This window comes from Cervus elaphus, chromosome 1 (assembly GCF_910594005.1).
Source record: "Cervus elaphus chromosome 1, mCerEla1.1, whole genome shotgun sequence".
Taxonomy (NCBI): Eukaryota; Metazoa; Chordata; class Mammalia; order Artiodactyla; family Cervidae; genus Cervus; species Cervus elaphus.
Genome location: NC_057815.1, coordinates 62,433,877 through 62,453,682, shown reverse-complemented (window position 1 = coordinate 62,453,682; position 19,806 = coordinate 62,433,877). Strand labels below are relative to the sequence as shown.

Here is a 19,806-nt window from a genome sequence, read left to right as displayed (position 1 = left end):
GAGTGCTGACTGAAGATATGTCTGGGGAGGGGAACTATTACAAGAAGCGGGGCTGGAATAAAGCAAATGACTTTATTGTTTCTTCCTTGGAAGGGATGTTTATTTTTCAAGGCTGGATCTACCCACAGCTCCTTCCCATTCTGTGAGTTTGAATTGCACCTTGCTGAGGACATTTATCTGCATGACTGTGTAGGTAAATTCTCATTCCCTAGGCTTGCCTGGGCTCAGGTGTTGGATGCTATGACATCTGGCAGGTTCTGCAGCCTGTCATGAATTCTCTTGTCCAGACTCGGAACTGCTGCACTTCCTTACATCCCTAACCTGTTCATCCTTCTCCTTGAGCCAGATAGGCCACCTAGAACCAACTCAGCTGAGAGATCAGAGGCAAGGGGAGCACATGGGAAGAATTTCTAGAAGTGACATCTGGAAGCATTTAACTTCTAATAACAGTGATATCTAACTTTTATTTTTAAAATCTTACTTGATTGGTATTAATGATATAAAAGGATGTCAGAGAAGTATTATCATAACAACATTGTGAGACCCACATGGAAAGTAATTTAGAGGAGTCTCTGCATTTCCCCCCCTTTCCTCCTTCCTATAGAAGTTTCATCTGCACCCACCTTTCTCAGGCATATGGATGACACAAGTCAAATCTTTTTCCTCACTCCAATTTCCCTTTTTCTGACCAAGTCTTGTTTCATCAAGGTTGACTTTGGAGATAGTCACCTCTGCCACCTATTCTTGTCAACTTCTCGGGCATAGTCAGTGTTAGACCCTTGTCTTCTGAATTCATACAGTTCACCTCTGTCAGGCCAATTGCAAGCCTTTAGAATTGTTTTGTTACTTTAGTTTTTCAGGTTTTACTTTGCTAGTATTGTAAAGTATTTATATTAAATAATAGTAGATGACTTCCTGGGAAATATTACAAAACCCAATTTCACATTCCAATTCTATTTGGGAAATGTGAAGTTTTCTCATATAACATTCACAACTTGTGGCTATATTATGTTTAGAGAAACAGTTTAACTGTAGTCACAAAAGAAGAAAGTCATCTCTATGATCTTACTATTTTCCCTTTTATGTAAATACTGTCTTTTTATGTCCTTTATGCTTATCTTTGACTGTTATATCTGAGGTGTTTTAAGTTTGTGTTTTCATGAGCTCCAAGTTAAAAGATCAAAGGTAGGGATCAGGCTTCTGACATCATGGGAGTCAAATGGGACTTGAAGTTTCATCAGGCAGATGCCTCTCATGTTCCCACATCTATCTTCCTGTTGCCGAGGGAAGCTTGTTTCACTGCTTAGAGAGTGATGGAGTGTCATCCTTCAGGTATGAGGACTGGTTCCTTCATGTCTCTTGTGAATCTAGCTGCTTTGATATTAGATTCTTGGAGCACTGCAAGGAAAATAAATTTTGCCATTTCATGTCTGAATGCATGCTCTGGGCCTCCCTTCTTTATAGGCTCTTGATGCATCTCAGCAGTAGCTGGTTCTTGAATAGGATGAGAAATAATTGGAGGCCCCTCACCATATTTTAAGCAAAGCTTTAGCCATAAAATGATATAATGTCTACCCCTGACCTTGATATTCATTAACGTGTTATCTTGTGCACCTACCAAAATGCACTTAATACACCCAGACTAGTTTTACTGTCAAAAATGTGGCCTTAAAGTGAAACGTTGCTACTGAGCCATGAAAGACACCAGGATTCTTGGCCTGCAGAGGACAGGAATTCAATCCAGGGCCAGTGGCGAGGCTTGATTGCTCAAAGCTTCTGTTTAACAAATTTTTATTGAAGTATAAAAGAGATTGACAAAGCTTCTGACATAGACATCAGAAGGGGGCAGAAGTAGTGCCCCACTTGCTAGTTATAGCAAGCTGTTTTATGTCTTTTAGACAGCTATTAATTAGATAAGAGAGATGTCTCAAGGCTGAGGGAGCTTCACCAGCCCCTCTCCCACAAAATGCATTTTTGAGATAGGATGGCATGAGGTGTGTCATCCCCCAGCCATGAAACAATTGATATGAATACTGGTTTGTTGAGCTATTATCTGTCCAAGATTTGAGAAAAGAAAAAAAGTTAGTCTTAGGTGGAACCACTTTGAAGAAAGGCAAATTCCAAAGCAGATACATAGTTTCATTAACATAGCTTAAGGAACATATTTCCATAAGAAAAACACATTGGTTAGCTCAAGGATTGAGAAAGTCAAATTCAGGTGGAACAAGGTGTCATCATGGCAACACAGAATTTTAAGAGAAACCTTGTTTTAATTTATTATAGAGAAGGAAAAAAACTGACACTTATAGTTTGTTTCCTCCTGCTGCTTAAGGGAGACATGAAGAATGTCTGACACTTGCAGCCTATTTCCTCCGTTTGGAGACCCCTGGCCTTCCTGCCTGTTACCCTCTCAAAAGTCTGCTGACTTTTCACTTTATTGTAACCCAGTAGGCTTCCCAGAAAAACAAAACACACACACATACACACACAACACAGAACAAACAACAACGACAATAACAAAACTTAGAAGAGTAAGCCAGTATTACCTTTCCAGGAAGAAAGATTCCAGGACTGATGCTACCCCTTGTTCCCACATATCTAGTCCAACTCCCAATCTTGTTCTCTTACCTCTTCTTATCTCACTCTCACCCGCTGCCCAGCATTTCCTTCATCACCCTGTCCCTCAAGCTATCATCATCTCTCCACTGAGCAGCTGTGCCTGCATCCTACCCAATCTTCCCAATTCCGCACTGGGTCCATCCAACATCTCACAGCCCAAGGGCACAGCTGGTCATGCCCCCACTCCTCTCTGATGGGAAAACATTAATAACTTCTCCTGACTCTTGGAGATGGGTCCCTGAATGTTACATAATTTGGGAAGTGTCATGTGTAACGTCACTGCAGCCTCTTGTGATGCACAAAGCCTAGCAGTCTTCTGTACAACAGCCACACTGGCCTTTTCAAACTCATACAAGATGATATGTCTTCCACACACAGCTCGTTTCCTCTACCTGGTAGGTTTTTTCTTCTTTCTCATTCCATGTTTCCTTTGTCTTCTTCAGTTTGCACTTTCACTGTTGTGTTTTCAAGCTGAAATTCTTGGATAACCTTTATTTTCTCCAATTATTTGATTTCTAAACAACATCTGCATCTTTTTGGTAATGTTTTCCACATTTGTTCTTTTGTGTGTATACAAGTATATATATCTGCACCTAAGGCTGAATTTTTATTTACTATTACTTTCCAGGTGAATATCAAGTTAATAGTGGTTTAAACCTTCTGTTTAGACTCATATTTCTTTTTATGGATATTAGTCTAGTTGCTAGCATATGTTACTTATTAGTGATTATTAGTTGAATGATCTTGCCCAATATATTGAGTTTTTTTTCAAGACGGACATTTATTTCACCTGTTTATGTGTTTTCAGATACCTGACTTGTGTAATCAGTTGAATATATTGATACTACATCCCTCCCTATAATCCTCTTATACACACACATCTTTGGGCTCCTATCAATATCCTTGACCTATTTCCAGGCCAAGGTGAAATCACTATTTATCCACTAAGACTTCCCAGTATCTCCCAAGTGATCTGTATCTCTTCACTTCTTCACTTCCACACCCCCACTGCATTGGGTAATAATTGAGTCCATGAATTTGCCTTTGTTTGTCTTTGATTAGCTCGTGGGTAGGAGGCAGGCCCCTGAAGGAGGGCCCCTAATACATTAGGTTTAGTTCCACTCTGTGTATTGAAGATACATGATCTTTGTAAGTCACCATCTCTCTTTACATATCTGATAATGGGTTTGCTCTTACCATGTACAGACACACATAATCAAATATTATATGTGTGTGCTCAGTTGTGATCGACTCTTTGCGACCTCACGGACTGAAGCCCGCCAGACTCCTCTGTCCATGGGATTTTCCCAGCAAGATTACTGGAGTGGGTTGCCATTTCCTCCTCCAGAGGATCTTCCTGACCCAGGGATTGAAACTGAGTCACCTGCATCTCCTGTATTGGCAGGCAGATTCTTTACCACTAAGCCACCTGGGAATCCTTGTCATATATTAAAATTATGTAATGACAATAAGGGAAATCACTGTAAAAGTCCAACAAATGATGACAATGATTACACTGTGATAAGTCTTCAGAGCAGGTCTATGTGATAAGAGAACACTTAAGGAGAATTTACTGAAGTACAAGAGACAGTCATACTGATATTTTGATACTGAGGATATTTGGGGCATGGAGAGATGTTGGGTCACATAGGGATCTTAGTGGAAAAGGTGTCAGGTCATCCTTTTGTTTAGTAAAATTAAATAATAAAAATAATTCCACAGATAAGGATGTAATTTGTCATGTGACATGAATCAAGAGTAAAGTATTTAAAATTATTATGAAATGTCTTTACAGAATTGTATTGGTTTCTGCCAAATATCAACATAAATCAGCTATAGATATACATATGTCCCCTCCCTCTTGAACCTCCCTCCCACCTCCTTCCCCATCCCACCGCTCTAGGTTGGTATATAGTCCTGGTTTGAGTTCCCTGAGTCATAGAGCAAATTCCCATTCAATGAAAAAAATAAATAAAAAAGTTTAAAGTATTATGAAATATCCTTTTTGCCAGGTCACCAAGCTCCTTATCTTGTATCTTCATGTTTCATTTTTGTCCATCAATAATCTGGTATTGGACTGGACTTAATTTATTCACAACTAGTATCTTGCATTTCTATCTTTCTAACTCTGCCCCCTTATAAACCTTCCAACACACAGGAATCTCTGAGAAAGAGTACCCTCCGAAGTCAGGACAAGTCGGAGCAGCTGAGCAACACTCATGGCTTCAGGAATCGTGATGAACCTACAGGAGGAGGTGACCTGCCCCATTTGCCTGGAGCTTCTGACAGAACCCCTGAGCCTTGACTGTGGCCACAGCTTCTGCCAAGCCTGCATTACTGCAAACAACATGGTGTCCATGAGCGGCCAAAACGAGGAGAGAAGGTGCCCTGTGTGCAGAATTAGTTATGAGCCTGGGAACCTGCGGCCTAATAGGCATGTGGCCAACATAGTACAGAGGCTCAGAGAGATCAAGTTGAGCCCAGAGGTGGAGCAAGAGAAAAATCTCTGTCTGCGCCACGGAGAGAAACTCCTGCTCTTCTGTGAGGAGGACAGGGAAGTCATTTGCTGGCTTTGTGAGCGGTCCCAGGAGCACCGTGGTCACCACACATTCCTCATGGAAGAGGTTGCTCAGGACTATCAGGTAAGAGAAAAGAATGGAGGAAAGACAGGTTGTAGAGTGTTACTTGAGGGGAAGTCTCCACTTTGCATTGGACTTTGTTTACCTGGTCACCATGGACTTGAGGCTTGTGATCTCTTTTCATCCTATGCCCACCTTCTGATGTCTGAGGGGTGTTTCTGTGAATTCCCCCAATTACAAAGTAATGATCCTATACACAGACTTCTGGTCAGAAGTAGGTGGAGATCTGATGCCCAAAGAAGCTCTCATGATGACTTTGAACAGGAGGGTAACGAGGACACTGGGTGGATTGAGGTGTAAGTTGTTTCCCTGCTGCAGGATCAGGTTTCTTCCAGAACAAAGAGAACCAGTCTTCTTTGGAGAGAGAATGCTGACTCCTATCTCTTGAGTCTTAAGAATACATTCCCCACCTCAGATTTTCTCCCAGGTCATAGATTCTAATAGCTGTTCTCTATAGTTTTTGTAAAGTGGATTCTCTTTGGAAATCAGCCTCATTTCTCTCTCATTTATCCTCTACAGTGATGCTGAGAAAGTCCATAGCTTGACTCTGATGTGGTTCTTTTCTCACAGAAGAAACTCCAGGAAACTCTAGAGAAGCTAAGGGAGAAGCAGCTGGAAGCTGAGGAGTTGGAAGTTAAAGTCAGAGCACAGATTGCTGCCTGGAAGGTAGGAGAAGGCACTTCCTGAGGGAGTTAGACAGATATCTTGGACAGGACCTTGGGTGGTCACAAGTCTTCCTCTTTGTTCCCTGACAGCTGTCATTTGATTAGTCCTTTCCTTCATCCTATCCCTGATAGGGGTGGTGCTAATAAGGGAACATATCACAAATGAACATAGATTCTGGAAGGGAGGTATTTATACAGAGGACATCTGTCATGAGGATAACAAGGGAATTTCATATTCCATTCCTGTCATGTGTTTTGTCCTTGACTCTTCTGAATGAGACATTTGGCAATGGATTATGGCTCTGTCCTGGCTTCCCTGGTAGCTCAGCTGTTAAAGAATCTGCCTTCAATGCAGGAGACCACAGTTTGATTCCTTGGTTGGGAAGATCCCCTGGAGAAGGGATAGGCTACCCACTCCAGTATTCTGGCCTGGAGAATTCCATGGACTGTATAGTCCATAGGGACGCATTCAGAGTTGGACACAACTGAATGACTTTCACTTTCACTTTCATAGTTTTGTCAGACATAACTGAGCATCTTACACCTGTCCTCAGCGTTCAACCTTAGCAGAAGGTGGTGGGAGGGAGTCAAGAACAATACAGGAAGGCACGAGCATCCTGGACATCTATGTGAAGACTGAGTCACAGCCAGGGGTCCCATTTGACTATGAGTTGTCTTCAACAATGCAGACTTGGGACTATTATTTTGAAATGTGATGTAGAGAAAAAAGAAATATCATGTGAGCTTCCCTAATCATTGCTTCCCTCCTTTCTCTCTGTCTTCCTCTCTCTTTCTCATACTCCTGAAGGATCAAATACAACATGAGAGACAAAATGTCAAGGCAGTGTTTCAAAAACTGAGAAAGAACCTTAAATATGAGGAGGTGAAGGAAATGCAAAAACTGAAGAGTAAGGAGGAAGTTGGTCTACGTAACCTGGCAGACTCTGAGCGTGTGCTGATCCAGCAGAGCCAGTTGGTGAGAAATCTCATCTCAGATGTGGACCGTCGTTTGAAAGGATCAACAACGGAGATGCTGCAGGTAACATTGGGCAAGAAACCCCAGCATCTGTGATATGAACACTTGAGCTTTACTGTTCGTATGATATATAGCTTTCTATGTTTTTAACTTCACCCTTCTTATATCGTTGAATGTAAAATATATGTCCTGTACATAGCAATAGTGGCTTTTTATCAGGTCAAAAAATCTTCCTTTTAATGGGGTATTAATACAATGACATTTAATAATGCAATCATTGATCTGGTTACATTTAAATTTATCATTTTTCTATTTGCATTCCATATGGCTAGTTTTCATTCTTTCACTTCAACTAGGTTCTTTTGTGTTAAACAAATATCTCGGGTATAAAATATTGTTTTGTTATTTTATAACTATATATATTTTTCATTTTTTCCTAATAGCTGCTCTAATGATTAGAATGTTTCCTATCCCATCGTGATCTACTCCTGACTAACACCAACTTCATTTCAGTAAAAATAGAAACTTCCTGTACCACTGCTTCCTTTTCTTCCAGCAACAACACAATGATGCTTTTAATATTGCACCCAATCCTACAGGCAAGCATCTGAACTTTTCAGAATAATGAGAAGAAAAATTCTCTTTTCTTCTGGAGTTTATGTCAGGAGGTTTATGTTTTCTTCATTAACTGAGAATAAAGTCAATATGAATGATAGTTGCTCAGTCGTGTTTGACTCTTTGCAACCCCATGGACTATAACCCACCAGGCTCCTCTGTCCATGGAATTCTCTAGGCAAGAATATGGGAGTAGGCTGTCATTTCCTTCTCCAAAAGTCAATATAGGTGGAGTAAATAGAATTGGAGAAAGACACAGACCAGATTCTGATGACAAGGTTGGAGCTTCAAAATTGAGCATTGATTAAAGTTGTAATTGTATTCACAAAATTTTCTATCTATTGCAGTTTTATTTGATTTTTGTCATATACAAGAAAAGAGCAGAGGGACTTTGTGTTTTGTTTTTTGTGTGCGGACCCAGCTGTTGTACTAGTTTTTTGTAACATGGAAATAAGTCTAATATTAAAGACACCAAATATACGGATAAATATCTGCTCAGAAAAAACCAACATCTCTGATGATTAAGAAGATTAGATGGCTACAAACTGTTAAGGATTTGAACAAAATTGACTCAGCACAAACTAAAGTGCAGATAAATGCTCTAGTTTTTGGACAGTGATTGAGTGCTTATTGGTAACATTAGGAAAATGGGATACAAGAGAGGAGACAGTTTAGTTGATGAATAGTAAGTTACATATTAGACATCCTAAATTACTGATTCTTGTGACATTTTTTACCAAATAGATTAATAAGCATTTAAGAGACAAAACTGAGTAAAAGTAAAGATTTGGAAATCAACTGCACATGTGTATGTTGAACTTAAGGGAGTGAAAGAGATCACTGATAGTGTATAAAATGAGGCTAGAGAGACATGAAAAACACATACATTTGTTTATACAATGTTTATACAATTTGTTTATACAAATGTTGTTAATAAATTTGTTTATTTCCAGCCTCATAAAAGCCATGTAAATAGCTTGAGGAATATTAGGATTATGTATTCATCTTTGTTTCTCCAAAGCCTGACTTTAAGCTTGACAAATAATAGTAGAATACTTGATACTTTTGTTGAATAAATTAAAGAACCATTAAATATTCAAATAGCCTCATGGGGCATTTTATGCCTTTGCAGGAAAGTGAATATGTTGGTTTTTCATGTTCTTTCATCAGCACATACTAAAAGCCTCCTGCTCTTACAAGTGTCAAAGCTATTTTACCTTTGTTGAAAATGTGACAGTGTCACAAGAGTCTTCTAGAATGACTGGCCTCGCTCTTGTTTTTACTTTTGCTCTCACTTTGAGACCATCTTATTCACACAATCAGGGGTGGAGGGGATGTAATTAAGATTTCTAAGTGGGAGGACCTATTACTTCTTGACTCATGTTTTTTTCCTCACTAGGATGTGAATGACATCATGAAAAGGTACGTGTGGGAGACCAGAGATTGTCCATTTATGGAATAAAAATAATTAAAATCACTATCTAGATGTATCTGGTGGCCACTTAGAGGAAAATAATGGTCAAGGCAGAAAAAATGGTATATAGATTTGCCTTCAATTTCTGTTCACAAATCAAGGCTAAATTTTTCCTAATGATTAAGAATGGACCAACTTCTATGGTAGATAATTGAGGTCATTGAAAGTCACAGAGTTTAGTCAGTAGCCATGATAGGAATAAGACGTTGCAATAACAGACTCCTGTGACTTCAGACGTTTAATTCACACTTGGTATCCTTATGCAACTCAGCTTTCATACATATTTAGTAGGTGCTTGAATTACTTTGGGAGAGTCATGTCTTTTTTATCTGCCAAGCACCCAAATTGGAGACAACTCCTTTATATTTGAATTTTGCCTTGGGTATAGAAGAGACTTGGCCCTTCTATATCTTTCTGGTTAGATTTCCAAAAACAGACTTGAATATCAAAGAATATTATGGCTGTGCTACAAACAATTGATCTATCTTGCTCATATACTCTAGAAGGCAGAGTGGAAAGAGAGTATCCTTGTGTTTGAATTTGCACGTGTACATGGTAGCATCAAGATTTTTACAAACACATGAAATTTAAACCACTGTTGCTTTAGTATTCCTAATGTCCTATTTTTCAAGGGTTTGTCATTATTCCCAGAGAACCTGAGATCTCAGGGTTTTCTGAGAGCCTCTGTATTGGGGAGCAGACTTTGAAGATCTGGGGAATCTCTAGACAGTGTTCCCATACCTGGTATGTCTCAAACGCCTGGGAGCCAGGTCCTGCTACCTAACTTTCTGACACCTCCCTGGAACACATATCTATGCAGGGATTTTTCCACAAATTAATATTTTGTGGTACCAAAATATTATTTCAAATAATTTCATATGCTTTCTAGAAGCTAGAGAGGGAGAGGTTAATGATTTCACTAAAGAAGGAAGAAACTGTCCTTCTGACAGGTCAATACAGTCCCAGGTCACACAGAGGGTAACTAGGAAGGTGGACATTAGCACATTCCTTCTGGCCCCAAAGTCAGGTATCCATTCTCTCCTTTCCCAAGACAGTTAAAGTGCATCAGTGGAGTAAAAGTCAGTGGTTTGAGAGGAACAAGAAGTCAGTCACGTGGGGGTCAATCTTTTTCTTCCCTAGGAGTGAAACCTTAACCCTGAAGAAGCTCAGAACTCTCCCCAAGGGACAAAGGAGAATGTGTTCAGCTCTTGATCTGACAGACATACAGCGAGTGTATAATGGTGAGGAATGCTACCTAAGTGGGTGTCTGTGGAATTCTTGTGATGGAGGGAAAATGGGGAGGAGGCTCCAATTTCTAGATATGGATAGAGACAGCAAAGCCCAGATACTTTGTGCTGACGATGCGGTCATATTTATGGGAAGTGACCAAGTGTTTCGATCATCTTCTCTTTCATTAGTTCAATACCTCACCACAGCCCTTCCCCTAATCTGGAAAAAGTAGATTTCGGAGCTGACTTGCTGGCTTATATGTAACATTATGGTTTATTAACCATAATAATAATATTGGTTTATTAACCAATAATAATAGTGCTATTATTTTTATTATTTCAGGGCTGACAGATGTGCAACGCTACTGGGGTAAGGAAACATCACAATGTTATCAAGCTACCCTATTTTCATCATCTTTTAGACTTTTTCATTTTCTATTAGGTCTCATATTAAGATGTCTGTTTCCACTCCCAACACACACACACACACACACACACACACACTACCTTTCCATTCAAGTTATTTTAAAGATATCTTTTACCGCACCACAAATAAACCTACATAATAGCCCTAATCCAACTCTGTAATTTTTCAACAGTTCACGTATTCCTGAATCTTCTCGCTAGGACCTTGCCATTTCTGAGAACCAGAAGCAATTGAGATATGTGTGCAATTTGGAACCAAACCATATATATAAGAGTGATGATTTTGAAGATTATTGTGTCTTGGGCTCCCCAGTTATCACATCACAGAAATATCATTGGGAGGAAGATGTATCAGAAAAACCTGTCTGGATCCTGGGAGTATATGGTGGAAAACAGCATGGATATAAGAAGTTTCTATTTGAAAACAATGGAAATTGTCAATATGTTTACTGGAGATATCAACCTAAATATAGCTACTGGATTATAGGGTTAAAATATATGTTCAGAAAAAAAAAATATGTTCAGTTTGAATATGATGCTTTTGATGAGTCTTCTTCCTCAGGTCCCTTGATCTTAACCCTCTCCCTGAGTGTTCCCCCCCCCCCATTGTATTGGGGGTTTTCCTAGCCTATAATACTGATGTCTTATTTGTCAATGTCACAGACCAAGGAATTCTCATCTATAAACTCTTTTCATGTTCCTTTACTCAGAAAATGTTTCCATATTTCAGTCCTGGGAAACGTAATGCTCCCATAACTCTGTGATGGCCAAACTCTTGAACTTTCTTAGATTCACACTCACTTCTTTGTAGGATCTCTTGATATATGTGCATCTAAGACACCTTTGATTATCTACTATTGCCCCACCCCTCTGTCTTGTTCAATTTAAATATCCTTACTTCATCAAAGGCTTCCTTGGTGACTCATTGGTAAAGAATCTGCCTACCAATGCAGGAGACATTCAATGCGGTTGGGTTCAATCCCTGGGTGGAGAAGATCCCCTGGAGAAGGAAACGGCTACCCACTCCAGTATTCTTGTCTGGGAAATCCCACGGACAGAGGAGACTGGTGGACTACAGTTCATGGGGTAACAAAGAGTCAGACATGAGTTAGCGACTAAATAACAACAACAACAACAACAATTCATCAATAGGGTATAAGATTTGTTTGTGTCATATTTTCCCAATATCATTTTTGCATTTGGAGAAAATTTTAATTCATCATTCCCCATATCCTAAGGAAAAATGACTAATGCCTCATAAAGAAAGAATAGTATTGAAGGGACGTCTCTGCCAAATTTTTAACAATCTCATTTCCCCTGTCACTGACTGCAAAGAAGGAAAGCTTTTCAACAACTTTTGCATACTGTCAGACACCTAGTTTAGGAGTCATTCTCTAAAGAATGAGTGCTGAGTAGTGTTTCTGTTTATCTATGATGTCCCTTATTCATCAAGGAATTAAGGAGAAAATATCATAAATGATATGTACTAAGAGAGGAAGTTGTGTCCAGAGCATCTGAGTTCAAGTCCTGTCTCTCTACACATTAGCAGTATAATCTTGAATAACATCCCTAAACATTGCTCATTTTCTTAAAGTAATCTTGATATTAAAATCGCACCATACATAAGATCATTGTGAGAAGATAAATGTTACTAAATGTAAAGCATCTAAGTGTCTCAGCTTAAATATTTGATCTATTAATTAATGAAAAATAAAACCTTTGTCAGTGTCTTATTAAACAGGTTTGTGCTTTCAGGGGCATAATGTTTTGTTTTATTTTTTATTGATCTCTCTTTTTCCAGATCCTAGACACCTTTGTGCCTCTGTCCAGACTACTGCAACCAGCTCTCCCTGCCACAAAAAACCGTGTGTGTGTGTGTGTGTGTGTGTGTATAATTATTGTTAGAATTTTATTATGGTTTTTGTGTTTCTACACACTGGCTCTTAGCAAGTAAACTAGATTCTATGATACTCAAGATCTCATTTGTAAGAAAAAAAAAATTATACAAAATTTACCTGATTAGTATTGTGAAAGTTAAACAACACAATGTTTGAAACAATACCTGTAATTTCTAGCACATAAGGGAGTAGTCCCATAGGGTGTCTGTTTTTTCTTTGGTTCCCTTTCACTGTGACTGAAATCACTTTAAGAATATATGCTATTTTATTTTCAAAATTATTTCCATTTCTATGTTTTAAGAAACAGAATGTGTTAATTAAGAGATTATACTTTTCTTTCAATCTTACCTAATTTTTAAATAAATCTTTCTGTGTATAAATAGCTTTTTTTCTTTCTTTTTTGGCAACACCAAGAGACACATGGCATCTTAGTCTTCTGAGCAGAAATCAGACTGGCACTCCCCTTACAGTAGAAATGCCAAGTCTTAATCACTGGACTGCCAGGGAAATCCCATCTTTTCTTATTTAAAAAAACTTTTCTGCAGTAAATCTGTCTTATTGAAATTGAATTTTGATTGGTCACTTTGCCCAATTTTTAAAAATTTATCATTCCTGATATGTTATGACTCAGAAGTGTAATTGTGGGATTTGTTACCAATTTTGTAGCTAAGTGTTTGTCTGCTCTGATCAGACTTACTATTGCAATAAGGTGAAAGCTGTCAGAAAGAAAAGTCTGTTGTCTTCTTTCATTGAGATAGGAGGGATTATTCCTGCAATGGATATTCATTTGGGGTGGACATACACATACACATTCATTGGTGGGATCCCCATGTCTTTTGGAATTTTTATGCCTTATGCCTAACTCTTTCAACAGAGTCAGAGTTTTAAAATAAAATGTGGATTTTTGGTGAAGCAGTATCTGCTTTATCCCTGCTTATTCCCAAGAATTCTCTACTTCTTTACCTTTGGAAGGCCTTTGATGAGTCAAGGATTTCCAAGGAGGATTTTTCCAGTTTCTGCGTGTATGTGCACACATACCTCCATGTCTTGGGACTTATTTATGGAAACTGAAGGAAATTGATCTTCTAAATTTTTCCTTTGACCTCAGTCTTCCTGTCACCCCATTGCTACAATGACTGATGCTCTGACTTACTACTAAACATCATAGTCTTGGTTTATTGACACATGACTCTCTAGGGATAATGATATCTTTTTATTTACTGGGAAAACTGATCCTTCAGTTCAGGATGAAGTATCTTGTTATGAGAATATGAAAATTTAAATTTTTATATAAAATAGAATAGAAAATATCTGCACACTGAAGGACATTCACTTTCTAAGGGAGGTTCCTGGCCCCAGAAGTAAAGGTCTCTGCTGAAAATAATGTGAAATCGACATTGCTCTCAATTATAGGGTCTCTTCTCAGTAAAGGAACAAGGAGGGTTTTTGGAATTTCTTCAGTCAGTGGTGCTGGGAAAATTGGACAGCTACACACCATATACATAAGTAAACTCAGAATAGATTAAAGACCTAAATGTATGTCCTAAAACAGTATAACTCCTAGAAGAAAACCTAGTAGAACACTCTTTGACATAAAGCACAGCAATACATTTTTGAATCTGTCTCCTAAGGCAAAAAAAAAAACTAAAGCAAAACCAAACAAAAGAGGCCTAATTAAACTTAAAAGCTTTTGCACAGCAAAGGAAGCTATCCACAAAGCAAAAAGACAAGAGACTGAAAGGGAGAAAACATTTGCAAATGATATGACCAATAAAGGATTAATATCCACAATTTAGAAATAGTTCATACAACTCAATATAAAACAAACAAACAAAAAACCTAATTTAAAAATGGGAAGAAGCCCTGAAAAGATATCTTCTGTTAGAGAATACACAGCTGTTCGACAGGCACATGAAAAAATGTTCAGCATTGCTGATCACCAGAGAAAAGCAAATCACACCTGCCATGAGATAACATCTCACACCTTTCAAAATTGCTATCATCAAAAAGACCACAAAGAACAAATATTGGTAAGTTTACAGAGAAAAGGGAGTTCTAGTATAATGTGAGTGAGAGTTTAGATGGGTGCAGTCACTAGGGAGACAGTATGGAAATTTCTCAAAAAACTGAAAGTACAAATATCATATGATTTAGAAATTTCACTCTTAGGTATATATCTGAAGAAAGCAAAACAAAAACAAAAATTTGAAAAGATACCTGCACCCCAACATTCATGGCAGCATTATCTACAATAAAGAAATATGGAAGCAATCTGTGTCCATATAGTTGAACGGGTAAAAAAGTATACAAAATGGAATATTAGCCAAAAAAAAAGAAAAAAGAAAGAAATTCTGTCATTTGCAACAAATATATGGATCTAAGGTACATTATGCTTAATGAAATAAGTCAGACAGAAGAAATCAAATACTCTAGATTGATACTTACATGTGGAATCTAAAAAAAATAAAACAAAGTTCTGAAACAAAACAGAAACAGATTCACAGATACAGGAAACAAATTAGTGCTTGCAACTGGGGAAACGTAAGTGAGAAACAAGATAAGTATGAGTTTAAGAGAAACAAACTACTATGCATAAATAACCTATAAGAATATATTATATAACATTACTGAGAAATAACTTTAAAAGGAGTATTTCTACAAATACATTGAATCACTAGGTTTTACACCTGAAACTAATATCACATTACATATCAATTATACTTCAATAAAAATATTTTAGAGTATTATAAAATAATTACCATTGTGAAAGATCTTTTCTTATCAATTTCATAGCTGCCAGGCCCTACTTTATAATCACAATAGCCTCTTTAACTGAATATACTTATTAAAAGTTGATTTAACATCCTATCCTAATTTTGCAGTAGTCTTATTTCATAAAAATTCCTTTTCTCTGTCTGTCCAATTTCAAAATATTATTATTTAAGGCACTGCAGGAAAAGTGGAATTTTGTGGAATTGCTCAACAATGTTGAAGGCAAACTTTGTTTTTCCTGGCTCACTTTCCCCTTTCCAGAGGGCTGATAAACATGGCCATCCTGGGGATGAAGAAGAGACCGCTCTCCTCCCCTGGTGCGAAGGGAGGGGAAATGTTTCTCTGGCACTGGTTATTCATGCAAGACTTGATTGGATCCCTATGTCCTGTCCTCTAGAATTATGAACAAATCATACCTCTTGAGTAAATAACATGAATTGATTGGTTTTTAGGGTCAGTAGTATATATTTTGAGTCATAAACAGCCAGATTTTTTTCAGAGTGACTGTCTCAGTTTTTATTCTCATGGTTCAGAAAGGAGAAGGAGATAACTTGGGGTATGGTGGTTAATGCAGAGCTATAAACGTGACTTTGAATATAGACTATTTTTGATCTGAAAATCTTGTTGACTTTTGGAAGGGACTGGAAGGCTCAGCATGTGTGAGTGTGTTAATGTGGCCCGCAAGGGAGGAGGATAAAATTTACTGTGAGGACCAAAGGTGATGAGTTTCATTGTGCAAGGACCTCTCTTTTTCTCTAGTCCTTCCTCCTCTGTCTTGCATCCCACAAATTCCATATTTCTCCTTTTACTCTCCAGTCCCTTTGAATGTCTAATCTGACCCTTCTTCCTGGGCCCCAAAGAACTAAAGGATTCCCTCCAGAAGAGTCTGTGTGTGATATTTGTATGAGGCATATGTGCCTCTGGAATGTGAAGAAAGAACTCTTTCTGCTGGTGGAGGATGTATAGGCTGGCTCTTTATCAGGATCTCATCTCTTTAACACCCAAGAACTCCCTTTCTTCAAAAACTCAAACTCCTATTTATGTGATGTATTTCTGGGGAGACTGATGTACAGCAGACTTGGATTGTAAAGTCTTGTTTCAATCTATCATTTGAAAATGGTGGCTATGTAGGTATCACATGTTTCTGAGGTTGTCTGGTGATATTATCAAAAATACACTTGGAAAATATAGGAGGGAATCAGAGACTTGAGAGATTGTGAAAAAGTGGGGGTAGGTGAGACTGATGTCCTGGGAACCTCCTCTGACATATTACATTTATGGTAAGAAGAAACCAGTGAAGAAATCACAGCGGTGAGGTATAGAAAACATGGGCCAATGGGAAACCTGAATGATCCAAGCTCCTTTTCCCACCACCTAAAACCTGTGTCCAGAGTCAACTATGTTACTATCAATTACATTATAGGTTATTATGTTTTGAGGAACCAGAGAATAATAAATTCTCCTTCAAGCTGTTTCCCCTTCTAATCTATACATTTCTTGCTGGAGAGGAATCTAATGAAAGATTTCCCACTTTGGGTCTGTGACTTCTAACTGTTTCTGGTCTAAAAAAAAACCCTAAAATATAGGAAGCAGTGGTTAGAGTTTGACCATATAGATAAACTACAGAATTAAGGTAAGTATCTGAGTAAACCTTTGGAACAAAACAGGGAAGATATGAAAATTGGTTAAGTTTTCTTCCAAGAAATTCATGTAAATGTTAATTGTAAGGCGAGTGCAGAGAAAAAGAGAGTGAGCCGGGCAGTCAGGCAAGAAAAGGAAATTTATTAGAGGGAAAAGAGAGGGTGAGTGGCTCCTAAGGTGAACCAGCGTTCTCCCTTTCTGATGGAGTCCTTCTTATACCCCACCAATGAGAAATTCTCTGAAGGGATGGTCACGTAACCGGAGGTCTGGAATCTGGTGGTCTCACATCTTTGAGAATACAGGTGCCAGTGAGATAACAGGATGTCATTTGGGCAATTTGGTCAGTCTTACAGATCACTGTGATTTATTCTTTGTTTGCGAGGTCGACATAATGAGCCATCTTATCAATGAGACCCCATGTGGGCCCTATCATTAATAATACTAGAATTCCATTAGGTACCACAGCAATTATATTACTGCAACAATAGAAGAAAACCATGATCACCCTCAGTATGCTCAAGACAATTAAAACTGTATCAATAGCCATGTCACTGCATGTCTTTCTATTTAAATTTCACTACTTAGCCACAATTTGCAGCAGAACTGAGACAATAAAGAACAGCGTGGAAAATTTCCCTCCCTTACTTCAAAAACCTTACCACCATTTGATCCATGAGGAGAGATTCTCAGTGATTGCGTGATGTAATAACACAGAACATAAAGGAAAAAAAAAAAAGCCAGTTCTCAGAATGCCATTTCTACAAAAGTTAGATCATTATCATTACACTTGAAAATCATTGTGGGTTTCAGTTCATGCACACCCAAGAAAATGAAACTGTTCATACGGCTCAACAATTATGCCTACATAATTTAATTCCTGCCTCATAGGTATGAGTCAAAAAGAGTTTATAAGCCAGTATTAGCTTTTTCTTCTGTGGATTATAAACAATACCAAAATATCTGTCCTTTAACTCTACAAGCATCTACTTCTCTGTCTCCCAACCTGCCAAACATCAGTTGATGTGTGCAGGTTGTTATGCTTTGCAGCCTGTCAGTCAAGGACCCAATATATATGATCAGCACCATTTATTAATTTATGTGTTCTTACATGCCTACAAGTTGCTAGATGAGATGACAGTGACATAGTTTTATCACAGTTAGTTTCTGGAAGACTGCCTCAGTAAGGAAGGAATGTGCATGCCTGAGTGTGCCAAGTCACCTCAGTCCTGTCCAACTCTTTGCAATTCTTTGTGACCGCCAGGCTTCCCTGTCCACCAACTCCCGGAACTTACTCAGACTCATGTCCATTGAGTCGGTGATGCCATCCAACCATCTCATCCTCTATTATCTCCTTCTCCTCCTGTCCTCAATCTTTCCCAGCATCAGGGTCTTTTCCAATGAGTCAGTTCTTTGAATCAGGTGGCCAAAGTATTGGAGTTTCAGCTTCAGCATCAGTCCTTCCAATGAATATACAGGACTGATCTCCTTTAGGATGGACTGGTTGGATCTCTTTGCAGTCCAAGGGACTCTCAAGAGTCTTCTCCAACATCATGGTTCAAAAGCATCAATTCTTTTATGCTCAACTTTCTTTATAGTCCAACTCTCACATCCATACCTACTACTGGAAAAACCAAAGCTTTAACCAGAGGGACCTTTGGTGGCAAAGTAATGCCTTTGCTTTTTAATATACTGCTAGGTTGGTCATAGCTTTTCTTCCAAGGAGCAAGCGTCTTTTAATTTCATGGCTGCAGTCACCATCTGCAGTGATATTGGAGCCCCCCCAAATAAAGTCTGTCACTGTTTCCATTGTTTCCCCATCTATTTGCCATGAAGTGATGGGACCAGATGCCATGATCTTAGTTTTCTGAATGTTGAGTTTCATGCCAACTTTTTCACTCTCCTCTTTCACTTTCATCAAGAGGCTCTTTAGTTCTTCTTCACTTTCTGCCATAAGGGTGGTGTCATCCGCATATCTGAGGTTATTGATATTTCTCCCGGCAATCTTGATTCCAGCTTGTGCTTCCTCCAGCCCAGCGTTTCTCATGATGTACTCTGCATATAAGTTAAATAAGTAGAGTAACAATATACAGCCTTGACATAGTCCTTTTCCTATTTGGAACCAGTCTGTTGTTCCATGTTCAGTTCTAACTATTGCTTCCTGACCTGCATACAGATTTCTCAAGAGGCAGGTCAGGTGGTGTGGTATTCCCATCTCCTTCAGAATTTTCCACAGTTTATTGTGATCCACATAGTCAAAAGCTTTGGCATAGTCAATAAAGCAGAAATAGATGTTTTTCTGTAACTCTCTTGCTTTTCTGATGATCCAGCGGATGTTGGCAATTTGATCTCTGGTTCCTCTGCCTTTTCTAAAACAGAGGTAAGCAGGTATAAAATCTGTGAGCAGCAGTGGGCTCTGTGGATGTGCTTTGGCCATGGGGGAAAAGAGCAGACTAGATAACAGTATGCCAAGTGAAAGAATCCAGACTGCAAAGATCATGTATTAAGGTTTTCATTTTTATGAATTGATCAAAAAGGAAATCTATAAAAGTGTGAAGAAGATGGGTGATCATATAAGGCTCAGGTTAGAATGAGGATGACTGTCATAGTATTAGACTCGTTTTCAAGTGATGGAAATGCTCCAAATTTGCTTGTGGGTCAGAAACGTAGCCATGTGGAAAACTATCTTTCTCTCTCTCTCCTTCAATCTACAACCATTAAAACATTCACAGCTCAACAAAGGGGCCTCCATCCAACAGTGTGACACTGAAGAATTCTGAACATGAAAGATGGGTGGCCTGGTACACACAGTAGGTGGAACCAAGGAAATGGTGGGGATGGGGCCTGAGATCCCA

At 38.6% G+C, this 19,806-nt stretch overlaps 1 pseudogene; it reads left to right on the top strand.

The window, feature by feature from the left end:
• The first annotated feature begins 4,838 nt into the window (after positions 1 to 4,838).
• On the top strand, positions 4,839 to 11,667 carry LOC122695546 (annotated as a pseudogene).
• The last annotated feature ends 8,139 nt before the right edge of the window (positions 11,668 to 19,806 follow it).